We start from the raw sequence: 19918 nt of genomic DNA, 5'->3' as shown, positions 1-19918 counted from the left end.
TGTACACCAGAGGATGGCAGCGTCTGGTACCTTTACCGAATGTACCATCTATAGACGAGTGTTTGTGTGTGTGTGTGTGTGTCTATTCATGCCTTCCATTCTGCCTTGTTACACATACGTCCTGTAATTATAGTTTATATGTATCAATACAATACTATAGTACATCTATTTAAGTACAAGCTGTTAAACAAACATGGGTCATCCTAAGTGCATGCGTCTGGGAAAGCCTATGTGATTCTACCTCACACACACACAGAGAGAGAGAGAGAGAGAGAGAGAGAGAGAGAGAGAGAGAGAGAGAGAGAGAGAGAGAGAGATTTGTGCTCTCATCACCTATTTAAATAACTAGTTCTTCTTCAGGGCAGAGCAACCTGATCCTTCATGACCTACTCTCAGTCACAGAGCAGCAGGTCAAATGTATGGAGCATCTCAAAAAATCTGACCTGGGAACAGTTTTTCACACAGAAACATACAATATCTGATACACCTGATCTAGCTGAGCCCTTACACCTGCCCAGCAGATACTCCCATAACTCATGTACATGTCTTTGGGGAAAAAGTAATACACTGAACACTGCCATGCTCATCAACACAGGGTCCTAAGCATTAGCAGAATTATATACAAATTGCTTATGCTGACTTTACAACAGATTTACAGAATACAGAGTCGTACTCCTGTCATATTAAATATTTGATAAGAAAATCCTTTCTTTACATGCAGATAAAGTCAACTGTATTTAAAGGAATATTAGGTAGAATTTGTGCCTTAAAATTATAGATTCAGAATTGTTGCAATGCTTCGTTGACCTGTAATAGGGAGAATAAAGCCTCTGTTGTTGCTACTCCAGGCTCAGCACTGCATAAATTGCACTATGTATCTTCTGAAGGATGGGAGGAATCCTCAACGACTTATTCAAAATAATCAAGAAGAAAAATCTTAATCTCAATTAAAAACTTCATTCCAGCATTGGAAATTTGAAATTTGAATACTGATATTGACCAAGAAAGACCCCAACTCTTAACAAAATCACTGTCTCTGAACTCGTTGTGTATAAAAGTGAGAGTGAGCCAGGCTTTAGTTTTTTCAGAGTCTTTTCAAAGTGTTCTAGTGTATGGTTAGCGTTAACTGTGCTTCTAGAGCTATAAGGCTAATGTAGCTAGTCATTTATGAAGGCCCAGCATATGAATGTAAACAGCATGCTAATGGACAGAAACGAATCAAATAAAAACAGCAGTAGCCATCCTGTAGTCTGTGTTTTGTCTAAGTCTTTGCCATTTCCAAAGTTTGTAGACTAAAACTACAGAAACTAATGTTTACGGGCCTCCATTAGCTACATTAGCCTTATAGCTCCAGAGGCTAACGTCTAGCACCAAACACACTGTATCCTGAGAGTAGGGGTGTGTGATATGGCAAAATATACATATATCAAGATGTATATCACGATGCTAAAAGACATTTTCACACTACACAACATGCATCAAGTTATTTTCATTCAGACAAAATACACAAGTGGTGTCAAATTTAAAAAAACATCAAAAAGCCATCAAAAATCCTGATGTTTGTAGACTGATTTCAGGTTTGTTGACACCAACATTCCACAAGTTATACAGCTTGTATAATCTCCAGACAAAAGCCTGAAATGACTTGGGCCACTATGGAACAGCTGAACATGAGCTTATAAAGTCACAGTGCTTAAGCCAAGTGCAGGCTAGAGCCATGAATCTGTGGTCTCTGCAGTGACAGATCACCATCCAATACCTTTGGGATGCATTGGAGAGGTTATTGTGATCCAGAACTGCTGATCCCACATCAGTACCTAATTTTGACACCACTGATGTCATCACACTTTTACAACAATGTTACAGTATCTAGTGAATGTGGGCTGTTACTACAACAAATGTTAACATAGCTAGAACAGGACACATGATATACATATATGACAATATCTTACAAATATGATATACATATACGGCAATTTGCGAGTTCACGACAATAAAACTGTTTTGTTGTTATGAATACAAACCCATTCATATAACAAGACCTTAGGCAGCTGTATTTGATTGTGATCCGAATCTATAATAAACACAATAATCAAGAGAACATTACAGTGGAAATGACCCGTGTTTTACATGTGTCTGTTTACGTGTTTCTCAGGTCAATCAATAAACCGATTTACACACATGCCACCCCCGGCTAATCATTACTGCATTAAAGCCTTCTCCATAACACATGGATTAAACCCAGTACCAGGCCTATCTCTTTAAAATGAAGAGTCATTATTATACGTATATTAATCCAACACTAAAGATTTACTTCACATTAGGGAAGCCACTGCTTCAGAAATTTCCTAAGAACTGCAAAGTGTGTAAAGTAACTGATGTCACTCCAATAAACTTGAATAAATCTGGACAATGCACCTCTTCAGAAACCTCAAGAAAATGTAGTTCAATGCTTCCCTTGAATTAACCCAAATCAAACCATGAACGAGAATGATTTATCCGTTCATTAACATCCATTCAGGATGTTGCTTCCATTGCTATGATCCGTATACTGTGTCCATCCTATACAAATGAAAAGGCATTGTGTATGGAAACCTGGAAAATAATTCATTCAGCAAAAAAAAAAAAAAAAAACAGAAGGCCAATTAGTTAAGATTATACATTATATGCAAACATTTGGGTGTCCCTCGTTAAATGTCTTGTATTGTTGATTAAAAATGTTGTATAAATTGCTTCGTTTGGCACATTATAATGCCCTAATACTGTTTAATTGCTGACAAAAAAATCTAAATTATAGTTTATGTTTACATTGTTTTCGTTGATTTTTCATCTGCAACTACCTCATCCAGATCAGGGTCATGGGTGGTGAGCCTATAAGGAATAACTGGATACAAGGCAGAAACACACTCGAGACAGTTCCTCTGTCCATCATAGATATCAGGAAACCAACACAGACACAGGGAAAACACATGCCTCAAAGATGTTGACCTCAGGTAAGGAGCAAACCTAAGACCCCAGCACGTTGAAGCTGTGTAGCAGCAACACTCCCTGCTGCACCACCATGCTGCCTGTTTTATTTTTTTCAATATGCTAACAGACAAAATTTGTAAAATTAAAAAAAAGTTATGTATAAGTTTGTTCCGTGTAGAAGGTGTGTTAATGTATTTATGATTTGGAAAATCTACACAACTACCAGTTTGACCAGAGATGTACAGACTTGATACAACTTTAAATGCTGGGCATCTGCTATAGCTTTAGTCATAATAAACTTGGCTGAACCCCATCTTCTGTCATCACCAAACTGGGCAGCAGTCCATGGGGCAGAAGTCAAGACCTGTCTGACCCCATGAGAAATCAGCCATGTCAAAATATCTCTGACACATTCCTCAGCTAAACCTAGAATGCTGAGAGGCAGACATCTAAAGAAAAAGGAGTGTAAATGAGATTTAGTAACACACTTCTAATGACCTCTCATCTTGTCATCAGGAGGAAACAGTATTTATCTAGATATTATAAGAAAAAAGATGAGCGCTACAAGAAAGTTAAAGTTTTCATATTAGGGCAAAATTTATCTGCATAGCACAGAAATATTCCCTTATAACACTGATGTAAAATGTGAAGGCAATTGTTTGTGGCCGTTGACAGAGTCCAGTGGTCAGAGGCAGTAGCCAGGGGACAGTGGGTAACAGCATTTGTCAGTGCTTAGAGTCATTAGTCAGAGGAAGTGCTCAGAGACAGTGGTTAGAAAGAGGCCATGGTCAGAGTCAATAGGTACACTCTCAGTGTTTAGAGTCACCAGACAGAGGCAGTGGTCAGTGTTTAAAGTTAGCAGACAGAGGCCATGGTCAGAGTCAGTGGGTATGCGCAGTGGTCAGTAGTTAATGAAAGCAGAGAAGGCTGTATTACTCACAGTGGTGTGCGCCTCTGGTCAGCTCGGCTGCTGCAGTGTGTTTAACGCTCAGCTGTTTGAATGTATTCCTGCTTTGCGCTGGTTACGCGGGAGGCTACGTCACAGAGCAGCGAGTGAGATTTGTTTTCAAACCTGTATTCCGATAAGCCCCGCCTGTTAAAACGTGATTGGCTAATCTTGCCCCGCGGTCTTGGGCCTCATTAATCTATTTTGAACGCCATTCGACGGTCCCTTGTCAAGTACGATTTGTCAACCAATCGTAGCATCTGTAGGTGTGGCTTGGCGGAATACGGGTGGACAATAATACTGTCTTATGCAAAACATTTGGTGACACTTGTCAAATATTGTTTATAATATGTTTTAGGTAAAGAAAATTTGATGTAATTATTGTAACGTGAACTTTAAAATAAACAAATACTGTTTATTTGTTGAATTAAATTGTAGTCTGTGGAAGATTCTTAGCATATTTCACATTTTATGTTTTTTTTCAATATGTTTAACATAGTTAACATAGTTACATTTAAATTTAATTTAAGTTCTAAATTAATTAATATATATATCTTATTTTATCATTTTCAAAACTGGATGTCTATGTGTTATACACTCTCAGAGATAAAGGTATTGTAGAGGTACATTTTTGTCACTAAATACACAGAAAAGTGTAAATGTACCTTTAAAAGGTACAACGGTGCTTTTAAATTTCATTTGTGTTCACTGAAGGCACATTACATTCTCTTCTACAGAAGGATATATTACAATTTTTAAGCTTTCATTATAGAACTGTAAAATTAAAGAACACAATATAAGTCCTGGAGGTGAAATGTGGCATATGAAATCAAAACAACTTTTAAATCTACAATTATAATACAATAAGGTGCAATTATGTTTCCTAATTAAAGGTACAGAACATATACCACTGAGGGTACCACCACAATGGCAGTTTTTCTGACAGTGTAGGGTGAGATATCATTAGTATGACTTACCTAAGCGTCTTTCTCTCTTCCCAGAGAAATAGCACCTTACATTTCTAGACTCATCCAGTAGTAGATCCAAGTTCCCGACAGCATTTTTAGTTCCTGTGCAGGTTGAAGGCCACTGGGACAAGAGGCTCCACAACAGGCTGCGAGAGAAAAGTGAGAAAGACAAAGGCCAGTCTCAGGCAAAATACACCATTTGTTCCCTCAAACTAAACGCATGCGAGGGTACATAATGTAGCTTTGTTTTGGGTGTCAGTTGTGCGTGCACACACACACACACACACACACACACACACACACACACAGTGCTGATTTGAAACATACTAGCCTACAGGAAATACGTCAGACATTTCCATATAACATCCTAATCAGTTAATAAAATTAAGCATTTGCTACTTAGCAAAACAGCTATCAAACTGACTCAGTCTGTGTAACAATTAGTTATTTCAGCCATTTGAAGTTGCAACAATTTGGACCAATCTCCAACTGTGCAAACATGACTAGTGTTAATTTTCCTCGAAAAGCAACTGAATTGAAATGGAGTGGTCTGCTTCTGTGGCACATGGGTCTACGGTCACCCAATGCCATGTGTGTGCTAGAGAGGTATAATTCAACCCATCATCAGGTTGTTGAATCACAGAAGTGCGTACTGTGGAGTGATTTGGCCCCACCTAATACCTATGGAATGAGCTGGAGTGATTCAGAACTAAACATCCAACATCACAACATTAAATTTATTAATATTGTTGTGGCTAATTATTATGGCAAAATCTTCCCAGAAGTGTAGAAGCTGTAACAGCATCAAAGGGGTTAAAACTGCCTATTAATATCAGTCAATTAAGAAGAGCCATGCAGTGTATGTTGTGTTTGGGGTAGAGCAAAGTTAAAATAAATGGCGTGGAATTCATTTATGTTTTTCATAGCTCAAATTAAATGTAATATTTTAAAACCACAAATACTTATTTGCTAACTGCATTCATTTAATGCATTTATAGCCATACCGCTCAGGCCATCATTACAACTCACTGATTCTCAGGGAAGTGTAGATTTTACGTACCAAAGGTTTATAGATGATCCTAAAGGCCAACGTATCCTGCGTAACTAACAAACATTAAGACCCTGGCTTCTCTCTGTTTTTTCTTACTTCTTGGGATACTGAGAAGATTACATCACACACAACAGATGATCCGTGCCATTGACGCAGCAACACTGGAATGTGAGAGTGTGCTGTAATAGAGGCCAAAGCATCTCCACCTACTTACACACGCTGCAGCTGGGTGTTCATGTTTGCCTGGGACATTTTGAACTTTATTCAAGGAATGTGACTTAAAGCTCTAAACCTGCTACTATGAAAAGTTACAAATACAAAACCCTGGACGCACTTGTGAAATTTGTCTGGTGATATACTAAGCAAAGTGTACACAGGCTTATGTCAAATGTTATGCTCTATTATTTATATATTTTTTTATTTATAGTAAATTGCATTGTGGCATGCATATGTGTGCAACTGTGCAGGATGCATTGTGTAACTGAATGTCCAACAGATGGTAAACATCTCTGATATAATCCTGTTTTGAAAGAACAGATTAAACAACATTGTCCTAAAGTGGGGATTGGCATTGTGGGATCTTAAAAAGCGTGGGTTTGAAACATCTGGCCCTGGATTTTACATTTCTCTGTGAAGTGTCCAACAGATGGCAGTAACGTGTAAGCAACCAAGCAAGTCCACTTTTATATTAGTCTGTCTGTCTCTCTCTCTCGTCCAAAAACACATGTTGTTAGGTGGATTGGCCGTAGGTGTGACTGTTGCACTGTGAAGGACTAGCGCCCGCTCCAGGGTGTATTCCCGCCTTACGCCCAATGATTCCAGGTAGCGTCTGGACCCACCGCGACCCTGAACTGGTTACAGATAATGAATTAATGAATGACTATATAGTGGGTCATGGTGGGTCCAGAGGATACTCTGAATCATTGAGCATTAGGTAGGACACCAATCTAAGGCAGTGCATCACACACAGTCACACACTCACACCTGTGGGAGATTTCACACTGTCAGTCCACCTACCGAATGGGAGGAAACCACAGCTTCCAGAGGAAATATAAGAACATGTGAAAACAAAAGAAACTTAATACTGGAAAAAGATGTTAACAATGCTAGAGTGTGTTCCAACTATGAAAGTTTTTGTGCTTTGTGATTAAATACACATTATTTCTTTATTTTTGTTGTGCAGTCTTTTAAATAATAATAATTTTAAAAAACTCAAAATTGGTGCATATGATGAGGTGATGGAAGGATGAAATGCCTAGCATCCAAATCAGTGGGTTTGGAAGAGAATAAAAGAAGTGATACATGTGTAGATGAGGGAACATATCGAATGTATCATGTTTGGTAACTGTTAACTATGTATCTACAAACTGAATGTGTTCCAGCTATGAAGCAAAAAGGTTGAAATAAGCTACAGTAGGCGATTATTATTGTAAGTTAGTACTAGAATGTATGTGTTTATATTAAAAGCTATAGATCTGCTGCTTGTCTTTAACACTTGTCACCTATTCTGGATTTCTGGTCTGAGTCTGGGTTTAATATTATACAGTAGGAATAAGAACCTGTGCAGGGTGTGTTCCTGCCTTACGCTCCGGAAAGGCCATGCCACTGAACGAGATGAAGCAGTTACAGAAGATGATTGAATGAGTGAATGATATGATACTGAGCGGCACATTTGTTAAGAAACAGACATTTGACAGACTGACAGTAAGGTCTCTAGGCTGAAATGCAAAGAAGAGAAAGAAGAAATAAAAGTAGTGAGATTCGTCCGTATTAAAGATAGGTTTTGTGTCAGAATAGGAGTACTTTGGTGGATAAGGGGTTAAAGACTGAAGAGCAGGGTTAGATAGATGAGTACCATCAGTATGAAATATAATCTTGAGCCTTGGGTCAACAGTTGAATTATTCAAGTTCAATGGCTTTAGCTTGAGAATTCCAGGAGTGTCAAAATCAATAGGTCTCAGTGGGATGGTGGCGAAGGAAAGGAAAGGAAAGAGAAGTGTCAGTGAGATGAGTTCTATCAGTATGAAATGCAGCTATGTGCACTGGGACAACAGCTGAAACTTTCAACCAAGTTTCATGGCTCTGCTTTGAAAAACCAAAGAGGAACAAAATCAATGAGGTTCTATTGGAGGGTGGAGAGATAAAAGAAAGGCCAGCAGGGTGCTGTCTAGCTGCTGCTGTCTGTAGGAAATGCAGTGATACAGGCACGTGCTTGGACTCAACTTTATAGAGTCTAATGACTCTAGGCTAAACGTTTAAAGACCTTCATAATCAATACATTTCCACAGTATTCAGGGTGGAAATAAGGAAGATTAAAATACTGAGTGAATATTTAATCTGAACGACCTCACTTCAGTATAGATAGCAATCATAGTTTCCTTTGTGGATGAAACATATTTTTCAAATTTTCAATAGTCATAAAAATTTAACAAGGGGACACGGCACTTTTACACTGCAGCGCCAAACAAACACCACTGAACACCATGCCTGTCCTGACTCGAGCCCAGTCGTGGTTTCTGTATTCACTTGTTTTTGTTATCAGTAAGTGCCTAAGAAAACTTGTGACAGTACCTGAGGCCCAGTCCACATATACAATCTATAATCTATATCTACAATCTATACTGTAATCTATATCTATCTATAATATATTTAAAGTAATAAAATACCATTAAAAAAAACCAAAAGAATGAAAATAGCTGTTTGGCGCTATCAGGAGCATGCCAAACCAGCAGGTGGCGATAGAACGTTAACCACGTCCAATCAGTGCTAAAACCAATGCTATTTTTTAAAGCCCCAAACTACATATAATTTGTTAGAAATATAAGATTTAAGTCTGTTTTCAAACTGAAATTCCGTTTAAGTGTGGAGGAAAAATGCTACATTAAAAAAATACCCACGAGATGGTATTAAGTAGGGTGACCAGATCTGAGATAGTGAAAAAGAGGACACGCCTCCGGGGGAGCTCTCGCCCCTCGCTTCCGTTGTATACTTAGCTGCCCCTATGTGTGCTTTTAGGTCCTTTACACCTTTACTTGCTACACATGGGAAAACATGGGAATTTCTTTTTTAATTCATCCGAGAACTTACATTTAACGTTTCGGCATAGCTGCTCGAGATGAGGGTAGGTACATTAGCTTTCCCTGACGTAAACAAGGACTACTGACGTGCAGACTGACCAATTAAATGTTTACAGAGAAGGTTATCGACCAATAACGATAGCTCTACAGTCACACCGTCCAATCAGAAGATTTTAGGCTACTTCACCACGCCCCCTTCTCACTCAAGCGAACCAAACGGAGTAGTGGAGGGCGGGACTAGTTTGTGATCGAACCGCTTCTCGAAGTTCTATGTAAGCGCTAGAAAAACAAAATCCCGGACGTTTGTGAAGTTCCGCCCGGACATTTTTTTAAGTCTAAAAAAGAGGACATGTCCGGGTAAAAGAGGACGTCTGGTCACCCTAGTATTAAGCCAACCAAGGTTGCTAACAGACAAAGATACCAGCTGAGCATGGTTTGTAAGCCTTCTACAATGGGTTTTTCGTCAGTTACAAATCCAAGCAGCGTTTGAACCTCCTCAAAAGACCAGGGTGCGTTTATACAAGCTGCCGTTGGGAGTTGGATAAAACAAGCGTGATAACTTGCAGATTTTACAAACAGCTAGTTTTGTGCAGGAGTTCTGCAATTCGTTGTGACTGACAAGTCTTTCTGGTCAATCAATGCTTTACAATGTTTACTCTTCACATTTTGTCCCTACTGGGCTCTCTTGGAACCACAAGTGAGCAGCAGGGATTAAAAAATACCAGAAGTGCAAAAGAAACATTAATTGAACTCTATGCTGAAACCCATGGGATAAAACTGGAGGAAAAGGGACAAATACAGGGATGAAAACACATGCGACACTACAGATTATAAATCTAGTCAGTATGTGTAATAAGTCTCATTGTTTCTTATTTGTTATTTTATCCAGCAAAAGTGTCTGTATTTATTAGAACATAATCTGATATCTTTTAAGAAGTAAAATATTAGGAAGTATTCTTGAAATTAATAGTTGTCTAGTAAAATTGTCTAGAAATAGACTGGAGACTGGATAATGAATGTATTTATATTTTATAAATATCTCATAATGAGAAATATTGGACACATTAGCTACATTTAAGGTATTACTAAGGTATTATAATTGAGATATTCATGTATTTTTGCAGAGCAATGCGCTGTCCTTCTAGAAAAGGAAATACTTTTGGAAAATTCTCTAGCTGGAATTGGCACGGACATGCAAAGGAAATATATGTAATACTGGCAATTAGAGGTCAGTGTTGAGGTATGATCTCTTTCTCACTTCCTTCTGGACTCGCCACCCTCACATCTCTGTCTATCGTCAGCCTCTCATCTATTCCTTTCCCCCTTTACGTCTTTCATGTTCCGCGTCAGACCCTCTTTGCTCTTTGTCACTTTCCTTTCCCTTCTTTCCTTCATTCTCACTTTCATCTTTTGTCAGCTTCCCCACTTCCACTTTCCCCGCTGTGTGGGACCTCCCTATAGTCTCCATCTCCGTGTCTGTGCTCTGCCGCTGGCCTTTTTTTCTTGTTCCTGCTCTTGGTGGTAAAATGTGTTTGGTTGTGTTTTTTTGTGCCTCCGCTCGGCCCAGGCTCGCCGAGAGCACGAAACATGTCCATTAAAGGCAAATAAACAACTGCGTCACTCTGAACCGCCGGGGCCTGACAAAGCCGCAAAAAAAAAACAACACGTGGAAAAAAGAGAGGGAAAGAGATCAACAAAAACTGCTTAGGCCCTCACAAAAACAGCAGAGGAAAAACCTTGCAGCAAAGAATCATGTTTTGATGACAAACAACCTCCTGCGTATCTCCCTTTCTTTTTCACACACACATACATATCTACGCAGTGACAAGCCGGCTAGGAAGCACATTCGCTAACATACAGACTTAGCACACCCATATCCATAGTTCCGCACACACACTGACAGTCTGTTTTTCCTCTCACACACTGGAGAAAGATAATGGAAAACATTAGTGTTAGTGGACAGCTCTCGATATCTCGGTCCACACACACCTCACACACTCACACTCCCCACGGCTCGCTCCAATTATGCTTAGCCGTCTGGCCGCCGTGTGCTAATGGAGAACAGGCTTGGTCTGCCTAGAACTGAAGGGAGATCATCCATCTCCGCACACGAACACACACACACACAAACACATACAATCGGCATGTTGTACGACTTATTCTCTAAGGACGGCCTGAAGATATTCCTTGTTGCAAACTCATGAGCAAGTAACAGCAACACACAATCATATATAAACATGTATGAATTCCTCAGTTGACTTGAATTTTTTTGAAGAAAACATTGCCAACATTTAGTGAATGTTTATAACAATCATTTATCATCATGCAAATGCTTGATGTAGTATTTACAAATTTATCATAGCATATGAATTTCTATTTCAATTACTTTTTTGAGGATTGGTATAAATGTTTTTCAAAACAAATGGCTCTTTCTCCTCCCCAAAGACCCAAATTGCTCACCAGCAGCTCAATATGGGCTCACGCATTTCACACACTAATAGCCAGTAGGATTTTGGGAGAATATATTTCATTTAATAGAATTTAATAAAAATATCCCATTTTTAAAACAGAAAATCAAGTGAACTTTCATCATGTGAGAAAAGCCATTGCTCTGAACACATGGCTTGGATGTGTTAGAGATTCTGTACTAAACTATTGCTAATTATGGCCACAGAGTACTAAACAATATTCATAAATATGATTTGTTGTTTAAAAAAAGCTTATTCATTTAATTGCATAACTATGTAATTATTAATATCCTTGTGTAATTCCATTTAAATATTATCACAAAAAATTGTCTCTTGATTCATCCAGTGTATTAAATGGGTGATGTCAGAATCTTGCACACTCAGATGGTACTTGAGTAAAAATGAAGTGCTGCTGTGTGCATTGGGGTTGTTAAACCATAGCGGGTTATCTCTGCTCCAAAACACAAAACCACATCTAGAGTGTCTCATTTTAATAAGAGAGCTTAAAAGGAGATGATGCTTGAGGGACACAGGAGACACACACACACACAGCATGACCTTTGAACCCTCCTAATACACTTGTATCTTTGGATTGGGGATAAAAAGAGAGAGAGAGAGAACTGAAGGGGTGAAAAAAAGGTAATAAGGAAAGAGAAGGGAACTGTGTACTCCCAGGGTGCCATCAGTGTGGAAGCAATAATTAACGCTGAGGGACTCTTCTTTTTGTAAGGAACACACACGCATTCTTTGCATACTTCAAAGGCTGCTTGCTTTCTCTGGCACACACTTATTGTTTTATCTCCATGAACCCTTAATTACACTTAATTATAAGCTTAACATGATGTGATCAGGTTGCCCACTTATAATGCACATGAACACACACACGCACATGAAAATGTACTCCGTGTTCTTTGTTTAGTGTAGACCCTGACTAAGCAATTTTTTTTTTGTTTGAGCCAGTCTCAGTTCACCATAAAGCCAAATTATGGGAAATATGAATCAGACCAATATTTTGTAATTATTTTGGGGTTAAAGTCCCAGTGTAACGTAAACATAACACTAACAACATTTTGTCCTTGAAATTAGATCAGAAAGGGTCTTATGGAGCGTAGGACAGGTCTCTTAAAAATGGAACTGAATTTCTATGATCTCTATGTACTCACCAAGCACACAGTCATTCCGTAAATGAGGGAACACCTACAGAAATTCACAAACTGTCATGTGTCCAGGATGTTCAGTAAATGTCACTTTGGGATATCATGATTTAAACTAAATGATAAAGCTGTGTAGTGCACTTTCCAGACCTTATAAAATGTTTGTTACCATGGGCTCTAAAGGGTTAATTTGGTGTTTAAAGAAAAATTGTATATTGCTTTCAATCAACTTGAAAAAAAAAATGGAATCTTTATGTAATGATTTTCTCATTGATATTTATTCGCTGAACCCTTTTCTCTGCTTAATATAATTTTGTGCTAGTTTATGATTTATGATGCCCTAACAAGGGCATAGGGAACAAGGACATGAGAGGACCCTAATACCACATTCAACAAACCCAAGATATGTGCCCCAGCTAGGACTGGGCATTTAATTGAAAATTATGTCCCCACTGTGTGTTCATGTCCCTTTAAAACCACACTGTAAACAATGAGAAAAAACCATTTCAGCGACCAAAACACAATCACACAGCAAATATGAACAGTGCTCAAAAAACAAGAGGAAGAGCTTCCAGTAACAAAAAACCCAGCTTTAATACTGGAGCGTACTGGAGTCACTGAACTATGAGGGTCAAAATTACAAAAACAAGATTATTGTTCATTAATCGTAATCAAGGTAAAATGTACAACTAATTATGATATTGATTTGCGCTCATATCGCCCAGCACTAGCCGCAACAAATAAATAACCCCCAAAACATGCCCACAACAGTGATGGGGGCAGAGAGATGCAAATTAAGCACATGTCCTGAGCCCTTATTAGATTCTGATAGGTCCAAACAAGTTTAGATCCTGTGCTAATGTTGGATTTATTACAAGTCCCACTGCCGTTTTATAAGTCACACTATACTAAAGTATATTTTGAGCAGCTACTGTTGTATTCTGCTAAAGTAGTTGGAGAAGTTACTTTTCTTTTCACTTGAGCATGGACCGAGGCAGCTCTACCTACCTTCCTGAGTTTCAATGTGTTGTCCAAAGAAACATTTACCTTTCTTAGAAATCTGCCAGCTGTTTTTTTTATTTTTTTTTTTACTTCTTTTGTTTACCTTGTCTCCACCTCAGTATTCTGAATGTGCTCATTGTGGTCTCAGCCAGAGAAGGTCAGGACCCCCCTCACACTCAGCTAGACTGTCACTCCTGTGGTGACCAGCATATGAATGAGGATAATTGCTCAGGGATGCTCATTAGCATAAACTGTGATGGAATCTCCCAGGCTTGATGCTGTAGCTGGAGACAGGCACGTCCTGATTTGCATATCGCCAAGGGAACAGGTTGTCACTGAGGTGGCACTGAGAACCTTCATATGGAAATCCCATGAGTAAACTGTTCCTGGGGATCTGACCCTTAAATACACACACACACACACACACACACACACAGAGTCACAGAGCCAGCAGACTCTTGTTAGGAACTAATTCTACAACTCATTGTTACCAATCAATCAGTATACATATGAATATTATTATAGAGGTCCAGATAGTTTCAGCGCACTGTTCCTTTAAATTATAACTAGCAACTAATCACCCCACCCTCACCAATGCAGCAACAAGCAAAGTACACAAGCTATCCTTTTAAACACAAGCTTTTTACTATTTTTGCTCAGTTTTCTTCCTTTTCTTTTTTTACTATTCTGTTTGTATTATGCAGTTTATACTCATAACACTCACATAAACCATATGGGCCAGTGTTTTAAGAATATAAACAGGACGATATCTCCTCTTAGCAGCTATTGATCTTCTACAATCATCCAAAGCTGAAGTCTTGATGCAAAAATATGCTGTGAGGATTTGATGGCATTAAGCCATGACAGCCTTTGTGAGGTCTGGTAGTGATGGTGGATGATTGGTTGTGGATCACAAACACATCTCCAACTTGCTCCAAAAGTATTAGACAAAACTGTAATGATTGATATGGAGTGTTTAAAGATCTACTCCTTGAAAAGCTCTCAAAAAGTCCTTAACGGTGTGTGGTGGGAAGCTGATCAATCTCTATGAAGGTAAGAGTCCAGCTCATTGAATGAGGTAGAAAGCGAAACTCTATTTCACATTGTACTCTTCAGAACTCACTTATAAAGCCATAATGACGTTTACATCTGGTCACTGAGGACACTGCGGAAAGCAATTCACATCACATGTCCATAAAGACATCTACAAGTGGCTTTACCAGTATGTATGAGTGCATTATCCCAGAAAATGGAGATGTCTGGAGTGAATATTTTGCATCACACTGTGTCCCTATAAAATGGCTTCATATCCTTCTGCCATTTTACAACCTTAGAAAGCAATCATCTCACCAGATAAGACCCTCACAGATCATAAATCATCCACCATGTTCAGCACTGAGCCACAGATATTGTAGGCTGAAGACACCTGATGGTGTTCTCTAAATATATCTAGCTATTAAAGAAAAGGTATAGTAGAAGTTTTCAACAGACAAGTGAATCGCTAGAGTGTTCATATCATGATATTCAAATTATATTAAAATTCTTTTAAGATTTTAAGTTTGTGATGAGGCCAGTCACATCAAACATCAACATTGAGAAGCTGAATCACATCAGTGGAAAGATTAAAATGATATGTATAATCTCTCTCTATACATCCAATTTTATACTCAACAATTCTAACTCATTTGCAGGGCCCTTCTGTAGTGTTGTCCCGCCAATGCGGAACCATTACCATTTTTCCATTGCTAATTCATGAGCAGGAAATGTGCGGCATCCCGTAATAATTATGGGAGTTAGCATGCTAAATAAATGGAGAACTATAAGTTATTGGATTGCTTTTTATACTTCTTTTCTGTGTGCAAAACAGCACAAACTACATTTTGTGAATACCAAATATAAACAGCAAAAAGAAGGGACTTACCTGCCGATGCTTGCAGGGTAAGTGGCTAACAAATAATACACATTTTTAAAAATATAGGTAGTATCTTTGCTTTTATACTCAACTGTTAAAAATATTGTTTTACAAATTAACTTCATGTTTAAGCAGCAAAAGGCATAAGGAGCTAGTTAGCAAATCCCTATATCATTTTAACCCTCCCACAGAATGGTTCTGTGGCCCTGAGTACAGTTCGCTAACCATGCTGCTCCCTTGCACATCAGTGAGCTTTGAGTGTCCATGACCCTGTCCCTGATTCACTTGTTGTCCACCCTTGAGACACTTTTATTAGGTTGTAACCACAGCATACAAGGAACACCCAGCAAGAACTGCGCACTGACTACCAGTATATTAGCATCAACACAGTTTGTCACTCAGCTCTTCATGGTTGCCCATTTTTCATGTTTCCAAAGTGATGACTGGTTACTTGCTGCTAAATATATCCCACCCATTGGCAGATACCATTGTAAAAAATCAGTGTTATTCACTCATTGGTGCATTAGCAAGATGGCTACATTCAAGTGTTTAAAGAGAAACAGCCCGTCTTCAATTCATTACCGTGCTCATTATGTTGCAAAACAGTTTAGAATTTTCCAATTTCATTTTCATTTCCACTTGTCACTCACATTTTAGAGTGAGTTAAGTGGAGAAAACGATCAATCAATCAATTTTCATCCAAAACATCACAACACAATTTTCTAGTGCCAGACTGTGTTCCATGGTCTTTAACCTTGGTCTCCATGCTGAAGAGATCCAATAACGATGCTCTTTACACCATACTGTGGATCTCATTGTGTTAGCCTTGGGTACACAACAGTTTTTGAAGAGCAGTGCTGCAATAATTCCCAGTTTGTTGCAGCTAGCAACATTTTGAGGCAGTTTTGTGAAATTTAGCAACAACCTACACTCTAGAAATGAACGTAACGTACAGGTACATTGTTGTCACTAAAATTTAACATTTAATTGTACCTTTAAATGTACAACAGTGGTGTAAAGTATAATTGTGTTTCCTAAAGATACATTACATTCTCTTCTCCAGAAGGAGCGGTGAATAATCATAAGATTATAAAACTGTGTAAAATAAAACAAATATTAATATAAATCCTGGAGCATTTGAAATAGGGCATTATATGAGTTTTTATACGAGTGTATAAGTGAATTCTTGTCTTTGTTTGACCAGTGCACAGGATTTCTGAGATTGTTTGTGATAATGTTTCGAAAAACATTGCTTTTTTGCGATCTATTCACCTGTCTTTTAGGAGCCAACTAATAGGCTTCATTAAAACACTGTTGTTTTGGAAAACTGCTGGTTATCTGCCCACTTTCAGGACGGGCACAGTGCTGTTCAGTGTGTTATGACTCAGAACAACAGCATTTGCAATTGTGATTCAGTTGCCTCAAACTTTCAGTGTTTGTGCTGTAGATCTTCCACTTTAAGGTAAGTGAAAGATATTGAATAACTGAGCAGACCCATATTCCAGCTGTGTACAGTCCATTACTCAGAATAATTCTCCTTCACAATTATCAAGAGAAAGCTCCATTTTCAATATAGTATAATAAAGTAGGAAGACTACAATCTCAGACAAACTGTCACTCTTGTGATACCTTTCACTGTCACTGGAGGGAAAGAGAATAAAGTGTACCTTGAGGGAACACAACTGACAGTGTAGTGCGGCCATAGAATAGTGAAACAGGTAGTAATTCTGCCACACAGTCCCAGGGCCCTGGAGTCTTTTGGGATGAATCCTCGCCTTTGGTCACTGTCTGTGAGGAGTCCCTCCTGTGTCTGTGTAGGTTTACTCCAGGTGCTCTGTTTTCCTCCCACAGGCCAAAAACACATGTTGGTGGTGGGTGAATATTTAAAATATTCACAGGTGTGATTAAGTGAATGTGTGATACCCTGCGACATATATCAAAATCCCCCAACTACCTCTAGTTTTCAGGACAGTGCTTGTAAAAGTGAATTACATTTCACTACTGAAGGGGGAGCCCAGGAGCGAAAATACCACATCATAGGCTACATCAAAGAAATGATGGGTATTCCTGCTTATTTGGTGATGTCAGCTACGTTAGTGTAAAGAATTCCCAGAAAATTAGAAGCCATTACTGCCACTTCATATTAGGCTGAGTATAGAAACATAAACAGGCTGATTAATTCTAAAAGTACCAATTAAATACAATATATGTGCATTTTACAATTATACCCAGTCTCAAATAAAAGTTAATATTGGAATGTGAGCAATCAATAAACTGTCAAGTTTCATGTGCAATAGATACGTCAGCTACATGGAAATCGAGTGTTTACCTTCAGGAATGGCAGCTTCAGTATTATTCTGCAATCTGGCAAAACAAATGAGGAATGTTTGTAATGTGGGCTACAGTATCCATCAATATGTGGCCTTTTGCTTTCTCCTTGTTACTCAGGCAGAATGCTCACATGTGTAGCAGTAATTGGAATTCACATGCATGTGAGGGTGTGTGTGTGTGTGTGTGTGTGTGTGCACCACATACTGAAGAGCCGCCACTAATTAGAGACAGAAAAGAGTGACAAGATGAAGACTGCAACTCATTGGAGACCACAAATACACACACACACACAGGGTTGAAATAGGAAACAGCACACTTACATGTTGCATATATTTTGTCTGATAAATGTCTACTAAAGCCTGTGATCCATGTAACTGGAGGAACAGAGATTAGGGTCACTGCCCTTTCTTTCTAATTGGCTGTAGTGGTCACTAATCGTATGATTGTATATTTTAATTGTAGTTTTTAATTCAAGCCTCTTGTAGTTATTGATTACTTTATTTCTGAATGTAGTGAAAGGTGGCAGTACAACAGTAACAGCCTCTAATTTTCTAGGAAGACACTGCACAAGATTACACTACATCACATTACGCTAGATACTGAATCATAGCTGTGTGGATTTAATGACATTCAGCCAGTTAAATACGAGTGAAGTCAGGTTCTCACATTGGATGATTAGTTTTGTATCACAAACCCTCTTCCAATTTACACCAAAAGTATTGGTTGGAGATTCCTCTTTCATCAGGAGATGAGGGGTTTTGGATTTGACGTTGGGCATGTTATCAGGTAATTGCATTTTACCAAATTTCAAAATAAATGGCACAAGTGAACACCATTGTCAGTATCACCAATACTAATTGCCCCTCCGTAACTGTTTCCTTCATGGAACACTTGGCCACACTTACACGGAAATTCAGAATCACTCACTGAGCCACCAAAGACTAAGATCGTATTCACTGGAGGTGAACTTAAAGAATGTCAGTTTATATAGGCATTACAACGGATTAGTTTTGACTCAACTTCCTTAGAAAACGATGCACAAGAGCTCATCCCCAGAAATCCCAGAGAAAGCTGACATCTTGCTGCACAAAATTGACAGACCACAAATAAAGAGTGACACACTGAAAGGCTGACTTTAAAAAACTGTTGCTAATAGGACACGCCACCTTAGGCCCAGAGCAACTTTATACCCCACCTTGTTAAAGCACTTTTTTGACATTCAGAAATGTGAATTACACAGCCCATGTGATGGAATCAAATAATACTTCTCTTATTTTCTTATTTCCTCTTCATTGAGGCTCAGTTCAGGTCATTTCAGAGCAGGGTTCCGCATATAACAGGCATCTGAATTACACCCTCATCACCATGGTGACAGAACCTAGATAAGGGTCAAAAATGAAATTGTTTTCATGTACATACATGTACAAGGTATGTTTAAGCACTTTTATAGTTTTACTTACAGATTGAAATAATATTTATACATGGGTGTTACAACAGGTAGCTTTGCCTTAACATACCTTAAGAATCTCAGGATCCTGGGTCCTTACCTTGGGTAAATGTATGTAAGGAATTTGGTGTGTTCTCCTTGTGTCCGTGTATGATTCCTCTGGATGCTGTGGTTTCACCCCACAATCCAAAAAACACATGCTGGTAAGTGGACTAGCTGTGTGAAATTGTCTACAGGTGTGAGTGTGATTTGCTGAGTGAAACTGTCCTCAGGTTTGAATGACTGTGTGAGGTAAAACCAGAGACTTTTTAAAAAAAAGGGAACGATTACCGGTTGAAAGATTTTCATGACCCTGAACATGGATCCTGTTTACGGATAAAGTTCCATCTTTCAGCATAAAGAGCCAATCATCTTGCTGTTTGTGGATGAAGTCTAAAGTCCCGCCCTCCAGCAATAAGAGCCAATCAGATTGCTGGTTATGGAAAAACATTAACGTCAACTGCAACCACGAGACAAGCCATTAGGCACTTTATTTACGTATGCATTTTATTTTTCAAAATCATTGTTTTATTTGTAAATTTTACTTGAATTG

General features: G+C 38.6%; 1 protein-coding gene across 2 annotated transcripts in view; it reads right to left on the bottom strand.

The window, feature by feature from the left end:
• The window catches only part of tmcc1a (transmembrane and coiled-coil domain family 1a), a 69659-nt gene extending 49969 nt beyond the window's left edge, over positions 1-19690 (bottom strand). The window contains exons 1-3 of one of the 2 annotated variants that reach the window (XM_066643375.1): positions 19397-19690; positions 19145-19257; positions 4894-5030 (exon numbers count right to left, since the gene is read on the bottom strand). The gene's annotated coding sequence lies outside the window, so the exon portion shown is untranslated. The remainder of the gene's footprint in view (positions 1-4893; positions 5031-19144; positions 19258-19396) is intronic. The other variant, XM_066643374.1, reaches the window with a different exon arrangement.
• Positions 19691-19918: the final 228 nt, after the last annotated feature.

The sequence above is a fragment of the Hoplias malabaricus genome, chromosome 14, assembly GCF_029633855.1.
Source record: "Hoplias malabaricus isolate fHopMal1 chromosome 14, fHopMal1.hap1, whole genome shotgun sequence".
Classification (NCBI taxonomy): Eukaryota; Metazoa; Chordata; class Actinopteri; order Characiformes; family Erythrinidae; genus Hoplias; species Hoplias malabaricus.
Note: the sequence above shows the minus strand (reverse complement) of the source record. Positions and strands in the feature narration are given on the sequence as shown.